At 47.3% G+C, this 11,677-nt stretch overlaps 1 protein-coding gene across 1 annotated transcript in view; it reads right to left on the minus strand.

The window, feature by feature from the left end:
• Nucleotides 1–8,392, minus strand: part of LOC146853998 (membrane-spanning 4-domains subfamily A member 4A-like) — a 173,868-nt gene extending 165,476 nt beyond the window's left edge. The window contains exon 1 of the mRNA XM_085650468.1: nucleotides 8,217–8,392. The gene's annotated coding sequence lies outside the window, so the exon portion shown is untranslated. The remainder of the gene's footprint in view (nucleotides 1–8,216) is intronic.
• Nucleotides 8,393–11,677: the final 3,285 nt, after the last annotated feature.

The following is an 11,677-nucleotide window of genomic DNA, read 5'->3' on the forward strand; positions in this document are numbered from 1 at the left end:
CCTCCCACCAGGTTCTGTTACCCAGAATCCCTTGCAAACCTAAATAATTGTCAAGAAAACCAAATTTTGCCCACATTTCTGTGGTGGAAAGTTCTGAAATCCGCGTGGATCCACAAATTTCCATCCACCCCGCGTTCCCCAAAGTCTTCCGAGAAAAATGGTACCTCACTTGTGTGGGTCAGCTTAGTGCCCGTGAGAGGAACGGCTCAAAACGCAACGTGGACACACCTCAATTTCGCAGTGAAAAATGACCCTTTTTTGGCAAAGTGCCTAGCTGTAGTTTTTGAACCATAGCTCTGCCGGCACCTAGGGAAACCTACGAAACCTATACATTTTTGAAAACTAGACACCCAGGGGAATCCAGGATGGGGTGACTTGACTGCCTCCCACCAGGTTCTGTTACCCAGAATCCCTTGCAAGCCTGAAACATTATTTAAAAAAAACACATTTTCCCCACATTTCTGTGGTGGAAAGTTCTGGAATCTGCGTGGATCCACACATTTCCACCCACCCTGCATTCCCCAAAGTCTTCTGAGAAAAATGGTACCTCACTTGTGTGGGTTGGCCTAGTGCCCGCAACAGGAAATGGCACAAAACGCAATATGGACACACCTCAGTTTCGCAATGAAAAATGACCCTTTTTGGGCAAAGTGCCTAGCTATAATTTTAGAACCATAGCGCTGCCGGCACCTAGGGAAACCTAGCACACCTATACATTTTTGAAAACTAGACACCCAGGGGAATGTAGGATGGGGTGACTTGACTGCCTGCCACCAGGTTCTGTTACCCAGAATCCCCTGCAAACCTAACAAATTGTCAAAAAAACACATTTTCCCCACATTTCTGTGGTGGAAAGTTCTGGAATCTGCGTGGATCCACAAATTTCCACCCCGCATTCCCCAAAGTCTTCCGAGAAAAATGGTTCCTCACATGTGTGGGTCGGCCTAGTGCCCGCGACAGGAAACGGCTCAAAAAGCAACGTGGTCACACCTCAAATTTGCAGTGAAAAATGACCCTTTTTTGGCAAAGTGCCTAGCTGTAGGCTTTGAATCATAGCTCTGCCGGCACCTAGGGAAACCTAGCAAACCTATACATTTTTGAAAACTACACACCCAGGGGAATCCAGGGTGGGGTGATTTGACTGCCTCCCACCAGGTTCTGTTACCCAGAATCCCTTGCAAACCTAAATAATTGTCAAGAAAACCACATTTTGCCCACATTTCTGTGGTGGAAAGTTCTGGAATCCGCGTGGATCCACAAATTTCCATCCACCCCGCGTTCCCCAAAGTCTTCCGAGAAAAATGGTACCTCACTTGTGTGGGTCAGCTTAGTGCCCGTGACAGGAAACGGCACAAAACTCAATGTGGACACTCCTCAATTAGGCAGTGAAAAATGACCCTTTCTTGGCAAAGTGCCTAGCTGTAGTTTTTGAACCCTAGCTCTGCCGGTACCTAGGGAAACCTACCAAACCCACACATTTCTGAAAACTAGACACCCAGGGGATTCCAGGGAGGTATATCTTGCGTGGATCCCCCAATGTTTCCTTACCCAGAATCCCCTGCAAACCAGAATTGTAGCTGAAAAAATCACTTTTTTCCCATATATTTGTGCGGGAAAGTTGTGGCATCAACGGGCTGACACAAATTTCCTACCACCCAGCGTTCCCCCAGGTCTCCTGATAAAAACGGCGCCTCATTCGTGTGGGAGGCCCAAGTACCCGCAACAGGCAAGGGCCCAAAACGTATTGAGGCGGCATCAAAATTGCCTATCACCAAACAACCTGGTTTTGCAAGGGGGTCACCTGGGTTTTTGGCCCCGTGCTTGGCGGCCATCTAGGGAAACCTACCAAACCCACACCTTTCTGAAAACTAGACACCCAGGAGATTACAGGGAGGTATGGCTTGCGTGGATTCACCAACGTTTCCTTACCCAGAAACCCCTGCAAACCTCAATTTTAGCTGAATAAATCATTTTTTCCACATATTTTTGTGTGGGAAAGTTGTGGCATCACTGGGCTGACACAAATCTCCTACCACCCAGCATTCCCCCGGGTCTCCTGATAAAAATGGTGCCTCACTCGTGTGGGAGGCCCAAGTACCCGCGACAGGCAAGGGCCCAAAACTTATTGAGGCGACATCAAAATTGCCTATCACCAAACAACCTGGTTTTGCAAGGGGGGCCACCTGGGTTTTTGGCCCCGTGCTCGGCGTCCATCTAGGGAAACCTACCAAACACACAAATTTCTGAAAACTAGACACCCGGGGGATTCCAGGGAGGTATGGCTTACGTGGATTCCCCAACGTTTCCTTACCCAGAATCCCCTGCAAACCTCAATTTTAGCTGAAAAAATTTCACACATTTTTGTGGGGGAAAGTTGTGGCATCACCGGGCTGACACAAATTTCCTACCACCCAGCGTTCCCCTGGGTTTCCCGATAAAAAAAGTGCCTCACATATGTGGGGCCCAAAACATAGTGAGGCAACATCAAAATTGCCTATCACAAAAAGTTTTGGTCCCTTGCCTGTCGCGGGTACTTGGGCCTCCAACACGTGTGAGGCACCATTTTTATCGTGAGACCCTGGGGAACACTGGGTGGTAGGAAATTTGTGTCAGCTCTGTGATGCCACAACTTTCCCACACAAAAACGTGTGAAAAATGTGATTTTTTTCAACTAAAATCGAGGTTTGCAGGGGATTCTGGGTAAGGAAACGTTGGGGAATCCACGCAAGCCATACCTCCCTGAAAGCCCCCGGGTGTCTAGTTTTCAGAAATGTGTGGGTTTGGTAGGTTTCCCTAGATGGCCGCCGAGCACGGGGCCAAAAACCCAGGCGACTGCCCTTGCAAAACCAGGTTGTTTGGTGAGAGGCAATTTTGATGTCGCCTCAATACGTTTTGGGGCCCTGCCTATCGCGGGTACTTGGGATTCCCACATGAGTGAGGCACCATTTTTATCAGGAGACCCGGGGGAACGCTGGGTGGTAGGAAATTTGTGCCAGCCCGGTGATGCCCCAACTTTCCCACACAAAAACGTGTGAAAAAAGTGATTTTTTCAGCTAAAATTGAGGTTTGCAGGGGAATCTGGGTAAGGAAACGTTGGGGGATCCACGCAAGCCATACCTCCCTGGAATCCCCTGGGTGTCTAGTTTTCAGAAATGTGTGGGTTTGGTAGGTTTCTCTAGGTGCCGGCAGAGCTAGGGTTCAAAAACTACAGCTAGGCACTTTGCCAGCGTAATCATTGGAGTCTAGTGGGCTTTTTGCCCCCGGGGGGGGGCAGATTGGGGGCTACTGCCCCCATCTTCCCTCCACTTCCCTCCAGGGGGGGCAGAAAGGCTGTAATTGTTGCGGGTGGGGGTGAGGGCATTGGCATACCCATTTTGGGCAGCCCCCACCCTTAATTAAAATTTGCCCCAAAAAATCCCTGGCGACTAGTGGGCTTTTTGCCCCCCAGGGGTGCATATTGGGGGCTAATGCCCCCATCTGCCCCCCAGGGGGGGCTGAAAGTCCACTAGACGCCAGGGAGTTTTTTGGGCAAATTGTAATTAGGGTGGGGGCTGCCCAAAATGGGCATGCCAATGCCCCCACCCTAATTAAAATTTGCCCAAAAAATCCCTAGCGTCTACTGGGCTTTTTGCCCCCTGGGTAGCAGGAAGGCTGTAATTTTTGCAGGGGAGGGGGTGGAGGCATGGGCATGCCTGTTTTGGGCAGCCCCCACCCTTAATTAAAATTTGCCCCAAAAAATCCCTGGCGACTAGTAGGCTTTTTGCCCCCCAGGGGGGCAGAAAGCCTACTAGACGCCAGGGATTTTTTTTGCAAATTTTAATTAGGGTGGGGGTTGCTAGAAACGGGCATGCCAATGCCCCCACCCTAATAAAAATTTTCCCTAAAAAAACCCTGGCGTCTAGTGGGCTTTTTGCCCCCCCGGGAGGGGCAGATTGGGGGCTACTGCCCGATCTGCTCCCTAGGGGGGGCAGGAAGGCTGCAATTTTTGTGGGGGAGGGTGTGGGGGCATGGCCATGCCTGATTTGGGCAGCCCCCACCCTAATTCAAATTTGCCCCAAAAAAGTCCCTGGCGACTAGTGGGCTTTTTTGCCCCCCCCCGGGGGTGCAAATTGGGGCTAATGCGTGTCTCATAGCCACCTATATAGGAGCCCAGAAATTAAAACACAGAGGTGAGACACAGAGACATCCTATCAGATCCCATTGGCAACTTGCCATCATATTAATCGTTATTCCTTAATACCCTCCAAAAACTCTTCACGGGTATTATCCGCGTATGGCATTAATTCTTACAGTATTCCGCCAATATAGTGTGAGTTTCAAAGACATCCTATCTGGTCTTTTTTCCTTTACATTACGTCATTGCCCCTTGTCTCAGAATCAGTCTGCCTTCACATAGTCAGGCACACTGAAGGGGAGACAAGATGGCAGAGCAGCTACTTCCTAGTTCCGCATCATGAGGTCTCTTCAAATACGAAGGCGGTCCCACAATGCCGGTAATATCCAGACGTCGGGGAGACGCGTTGGAATACCGGCACTGCCCGCAACCATGATCCGGTAAGTGTAGACCCCCCAGGTGCTATCCTGAGTTTCACTTGGGTATCACCACACCCGCACCCTCAGCATGTCAGCACCATTGGCAGTGGCGCCGTTGTGAATTTCTTTAAAGATCTCACGAAACATTGCCTGTCACTCTGCTTAGATCACGGTGCCACATCAGTGCTCTCTGTTCTTTAGGGACTCCCGAATATGACTTCATAGCCAGCATGAACCCCTTACAGTCCGTGTATTATTCACTAGTGGAACTACTTTGCATCGTACCCTGGGACACAACTATCAAAACCACACCGTCTTTGTGATGCTCCACTTCCGCAAATCAGTTTGAAGATCACCGATCGTCGGGCATGATTTCTATTATGATCCGCCCAGCATTTCATTGTTAGTGTTCGGGTACATGTTGACAAAGGTGTCTCTCACCGATTACAACATATCCGTGAGATGTTCACATCCACCAACTGCCCACTGCGAGTCTAGTTGATCACTATACGGGAGCATGCCTCTAGCAGCACTAATCTCAGCACTCCCTGGTTTCATATGTTTCTCTCTTGAGACACTGCACTCGTGTAGGCCCTTAAATCCGGTCTCTCCGTTTGTTCATTGTTATACTACTTTTAATTCTTATCTTCCATATGTCATATTACAGTTGGCCCGTTCAAGTAGTCGGGCTCCTCCCCTACATCTATGAAGTAAGACTACCCATCGAGTGAGGTAAGTCTTACTATATGGTCACCTTACCCCTTTCTCCCCCGTCGGGGGGTCGGAGCACGGTCAGTTTATTTTGTCTATTTAGGCAACACTAATACCTATTGTGCTTTTTTATGCTTGCTTTTCAGTAATTTTAATCTTCTTGTTTGTTTTTATATTTTGAGATATGCACCTAGGTTAAGGATTATCTACCTCACCTGGATACTGTACCTCAACCACTACTCTGGGCATGAGGTTGTTATTTGTCTGTCGAATGATTCGCCTGACGGTATATTTTGATGTCGCTTTCTCTTTTCTTTTCTTATCTCATCCCCCTTTACCTAGGTGGAGAGACACTACGGGTTCCTGAATTTGGAACCAGACATTCACATATTGCACTCCCCCACTTATATAGGGGGTATAACTCTAGGTCCTCATTTGGGGACTACTCCTAGAGTTCATTGGTCCTGAAGAAGTGCCGCTCGATTTTGGAGCCAGGATGGCATGAAAGATGTTGACCACATACACGTAAGAGCTATCCTGGTACCTTAAGACCTTCTGGTAGCCGCCCTGTTTTTACTGAGTCCCGGTCCTATTTCTGGAATAAAAACGTTCTTAGGACTGTTACCTATTTTAAATCACTGTGTCACTTTATACACACCACCACTCACTTTTATTTTAGCCCACACACACGCCATTCACATACGGCGTTCTCAGATCAAAAGAATTCCGCTAAAGATGCCACCAGGCCCGTCAGACATTGCAGCGCCAGTCTGACGAAGAGCGCCCTATGATGAAGCATGACACCCTAACAGGTGTGTGAGGGCATTACAATCTGAAATAGAGATCCCCCAGCGACTCAAACAATAGGCAGTTAGTGGCTCAACAGTACATCTGTCTCATAGAGGAACTAATTCCTTTTTTTGATTTAAATAATTCCCATGCGTGTACACATTGTGGACTGTATTGTGCTTGTGTTACAAACTAATACCATGGAGAAAAGAGAAGACTTGTGAATGTTGACTCTTCATTGCTTTCACCCTACCCCTCCAAAGGCTTGGGAAGAATTTCGGCCTCTGTGCCCATCAAATCCACTATGGGCCCTTTAGAGTGAACTAATCTTTTATTTGTGTATTCATTTCTCTCTTTGGAAAGTAAGGCTCAATGCTTGATGTATCTCTGTTCCTCTTTTCTCATGATTGCACTGACATTTGTGCAAAGAAATATGACTGGAGTTCATTCTTAGCATTCTTGCCCAGGACTTTTTCTAGAGACATCACCTTCAATAAGCTAGAGGCTAGCTCAATAACTGTGCCTGTTCCATTGTCAGAGGAATTTCTGGTTCTCCCCATCTCTTAAGCTTCATTCCTCAAACTGCTGTAATGAACTACAGCTTCTCAAAAGTTCTGATAATCTCACACTAATAAAAGGCAGTCTGGCTCCTGATGCAACCGAAGGTCTGCTCCCTAATCCATCCAGTCCCAGTCCGGCCTAGGATGGCGTTTAGCAGCTCCATATGTGTGTGGTGTGATGGTGTGTAAAGGATCTTCTTACTGCACCATCCCTCTCCCCCATGGAGGTGCCACCATCATCCTACCTCAGGCGGGTTCAACCCGTAACCTTGAATTGTTGCAGGGTCAATGAGTGATCTTATTATCTCTGGTTTCTCTGGCAGAAGATCTAAAAGTGGTGTTTCAGTTCTAAATCCTCTGTGACTGATCGAGCCAAAGCCGCTGTCCACACTTGGGTGACCCAAATGCTATTTTATGTGTGGAAAAAAATTACAGCATAAACCCCAAAATACAAAGTAATTATAAATAACATTTCCGGTAAGTCACTTCATCAGTAGCATTTTTAGCACTGAGATGAATGGGTAGTTTTTGGTTGAGTTTCATTTATTGTTATATGTTGCTATCGCTTACATTTGCGGTAAGGTAAAGAGTTATGATTATGAGTTGGGTTAGGGTTAGAGTGGGGCAGGGTTCATTTTAGGGCCAGTGTTGGACATAGGTATCTAGTCAGTTCGGTTTAGTGTTACAGTGAAGGTTAAGATAAGTTAAACAGTGATGGTTAGCATTAGGAGATGGGCTAGGATTAGGATAAGTGGTATGGTTAAGGTTAGGTTAAGGGATTCTAGTAGGTTTATGCAGTTTTTGGTTGGAAAAAAATAAGTGCAGGGACCCAATGTTTTTCTTCGCAGCCCGACGTCGACCAAGCTAACTAGCAGGGTTACTCTCTACTAAGGCTTCCTGGTTTTGGCTCCACATTTTGCTAAGTTATCCTAGCACCCTACACCTCCTTTCTGTATATATCAGGCTTGCAGGTTCTTTTTCATCCGAGCTTTTCTTTTTGTCAGAGGTTTTCTACCATTCTACTCTGCTCCTCTTTAAAGTGGCCTAGTGGTCATAAAATGATGGACTAGAATGGGGCCTGAGTGATTAACAGTGACTGAGATTAGTGTGAGCATTCAATGTATCATCTTTTTGGCTTCCCTAGTAAGATACACTGAGGATAGCAAAACTAGTAACTTATTTATCGGCGGTGATACATGCATTATAGCAACTAATACCAGACAGACTGCTGATGAGAAATTCATTATACATCTAACATCAGTCGCACCCCCAATGACACACCTGCTTTACCATCAGACACAATATCAGGGAAAAACGTCACCCCATCTAGCATGAGGCGCGCTGCTGCAGAGGCGTCTTTACATCAAATAGCAGCAGGCAGACAATTGATGATGTATGAAATATACCAACCAGTACCAGACAATCTCCCAATAATACACTATTTGATCCCAGACAAGTCGCAATTGACAAATCCTTAGCCCAACAGCCAGACATGCTTCCAGCAACATGCCCTCTACATCAGCTGTTAACAAAAACATCTCCAATGAAAAATTGTTTTCCACCCTTAAACATCCGGTTCCACTAAAACAATTGACCAACATTTTATTCAAGCAGCCGACTTACCTGATGGGCTCCTCGATGGTCCTCTCTGCCTTCGATACACTGCCTCAGCTTTCTAATATCTGATGCACGCAGACCACTAACCCTCTGTGCAGTCTACACTTGTGTCCTTAGATGCAGGTGTCGCGCCCTGTAGTGTGTGGTGGGATGGACCTCTCTCGCTCTCTCCCCGTGCTACCTTTTCTCCTGTCCCTTCATCTGTGTGGCTCCTGTCCACTGCTCTCTGATATTCTTGTCTCAGTCTCCCCTCAGTGTGGGCAGCGAGGTTGGTGGAGATGTTATAACACCTGCCGCAGTCGCGGCTTTCTCAGAACAAGGGTTTTCTTGGATGTCTCCGTGGAGACCGGGTGGAGCATGAACACAAGGATGTCAAGTCACGGGTTCCATGAGCTCTGAATACAAGACGACACCACAGCCTCATTTATTAAACAAGAGGAGGAAACACGAGCATCTGGCCTCTCTTTGTAGATGAGGTGCGAGGAGCAGAGTGGGGTCAACACTGAACTGAACACGGCTCGTGCCACATCAGACTAGTATCCGAGGCCCAGCTAAGGTTTAGGAGTCCAGTCATTCTTGAGGGAAAAGATAAAGGGTTCTCTAATCTGAGAGACTCACTAAAACAATGCATGTTCTCACATTTTATAAGGGACAGGTGAATAGGATCCATGGATGAGACATTTTTGTCTCCACTGAAGTCTAAATACCACCTTGCTAATGCTGCATGCAAATACCGTGGGGGGTATTCAACAAGCTGCTTAGATGGCGTTGTAGCTGCTACAGGCACAGTAGGACATCTTGGCTACCCCGAGCAGATGCTTGATAACCTTAGATCATGCACCAGATGTAGAGCCGTAGGGCCTGATTACGCGTTTGGTGGTGTGGGAGTGGGATGCCATACCAGAGCCCCGCCCCCACACCGCCAAACTCATCCGCACACCACCCGCCAGATTAGGAGTTTTCTCCTGGCCTGGCTGGCGGTGATTTGGTAGTCCCAGGCAGTGAGCTTAGAAAGGCACTGCAAAGAAAAAGTCAAAGCAAGTTCCCGCATGGCATGGGCTGTTAAATCCATGCCGTGCAGGAACTAGGGGTGCATGCTTGCAGGGGGCCCACCTTGTGCCCCCCTGAATACATTCCCATGGCCCTGAGGCTCCAGGGGGCCCAGTAGGGACCCCTTAGTTTCCTTGCCATGACAGTTTTCATGGCGGGCTCACCGCTATGAGAACTGTGGCTGTGAGAAAACTCAGAATATGCTTGGCGGTGCCACAGCGGTACCGCCAGCATATTGCCAGGCGGGCTGCCACGCCACTGCCGAGGGATCACGGTGGTTGCAGCGGTCCTGTGGTGGTTGGACCGCTGCACTCGTAGAGCGGCGGTTGGACCGCCAGTGCGGCAGTTCCCGCCGGCCACCGCGAGTTTGGCGGTCTGCTGGACCACCAAACTCGTAATCAGCCCCTTAGATTCATAACCTGACAGTTACCAGGTAGGTTATTAATCCATAGTTATATATTGAATAGGAGAACTCTGCTTCGTGACTAGGGCTCATGCTGCATGACCCCTGTAGATCAGCCATTAGTGCCTAGACAACCCCAGCTCCATGATGTGCCGCTACATCGATGGACAGAGTGGTTCACATTACGGTACATTCCCATCAGGGGGTCAATAAATATATTTTCTCTCAACTAAGCACCCTCTTTTTCCTACCAGTTCTCTGCTCCAGTTCCTCAAATATCTCCTTCCCAGGTTCCCTTTGCTTTGTTCTTCTTCCTTATTTCCCTTATCCCCAACATGTCACCCTTTCTTTACTCTCGTCCTCTGGCTCTCCTTGTCTATGTACCCTGGCCCATAATTATATACACATTGTGCTGCTAGAGAGTGACACAACCAGATGCAGTTTCTTGCAGAGATAATTACTTTCCAGCACGAAAGGTATTTTGAGCTGTGAAGGTGCCCTTTTTTCAGGGAATATTGGGCCAGATGTACGCAGCATTTGTCCTGTAGCAAGGGCCGTTTGTGGTAGAAAAATGGTTTTCCACATGTACAAAGTGCAAAATGCGATTCTGTATTGGGAAGGGGTGTGTTTTGGCCATCCCTTCCACACACTGAATTGGCTTAGTATGTATTACTGTTTTCCGACCAAATTCCAGTCGCAAAACAGTAATTCTTTACCACCATTTTAAAAGTGGTGGCAACCCGTTCGCAAATAGGAAAGGGTCCCTCTGGGACCCCTTCCCCTTTGAGAATGTTGAAAAAATATTTTTAAGAGCAGGCTGTGGTCCCACTACCTACTCTTCAAAACATTTTTATCTTTTTAAACGCGTCCTGTTTTCCTTTAAGGAAGAGAGGCTACATTTTAAAAAACAAAATTGCTTTATTAAAAAGCAATCACAGACATGGGGGTCTGCTGACCCAGCAGGTCACCATCCCTGTGATGGCTGCGATTCCTTATGGGTCGCAAATTGCGACCTACCTCATTAATATTCATGAGGCAGGTTGATTTCGACGTACTAGGAATCGCTATTTGAGGAAACAAATTCATACATTAGGAATACAAATTCCCTAATTGCGATGCTGAGATAATCGCAATTAGGTAATCAGTGTTCCTAATGTTTGTACTTCTAGCCCATTATGCTTTGTATTGCTTTGTGCAACTTTCTGTTAAGGGGGTGTAATATGGGTGTTACTTGGTTGATCTGCACAAGCTCCTATGTTTTTGATACAAAGCACAATCTACAAAGATATCCAGAGTAGTTTTTAAGTAAAAAACTAATGCCCCCTCATCAGTCAGGCTAGCTTGACTCCAGTGGCATGGAGAGCACGGGACCCACATCTGGGCATACCCGTCCCTCTGGGGGCATCCATCATTTGTTGCTGCAGCACCAGTGCAGGTGATGACAGGAGTGGCGGCCATTTTGAATTAATATGGCTCTGCGCTGCTTTCTCCCCCTTGTGTAACGCAGCAGCTGCACCTTCAGTTGTTGGACTGGGTTAAGTCATAAATGAATACATCAGCCCCCAGGTCTGCAGTGCCTTTTTGTACTTCTCATTAGGTTTCTCATTTATTGACCTCCTTGCCCTGATCACCGGTCTCCCTGAGCCCTACAACCATCTTAAAAATCTGAGGGTGCTTTTGTAGGACTCTTACTTGTCCATGTGGTGGTAAATGTTCCACTGTGGCTCCATACTCCTGAGGCCAAATCTGCAGCAAGTACAACACAAAATTGTGAATACTTTTACTCAGTCCCAAAGTACTGACATTTGCCAGATTACGTTCTAGCTTCCAAACCGGCCATTTTGTTATCTTTGAAACAAAGCAAAATTATTTAATAAGACAAAGAACTCAGTAGTACCCTGGAAGGGAAACTGTTAGACCTGGCATCTTTTGTCGTGTATCACTGGTCTTTTTGCTTTCTGACCTCCCGGTTTTGACTTTGTTTTTACTGGTTTAGTGTCTCTGCTGTTCAGTG

The sequence above is a fragment of the Triturus cristatus genome, chromosome 4_1 (genome assembly GCF_964204655.1).
Source record: "Triturus cristatus chromosome 4_1, aTriCri1.1, whole genome shotgun sequence".
NCBI classification, from domain to species: domain Eukaryota; kingdom Metazoa; phylum Chordata; class Amphibia; order Caudata; family Salamandridae; genus Triturus; species Triturus cristatus.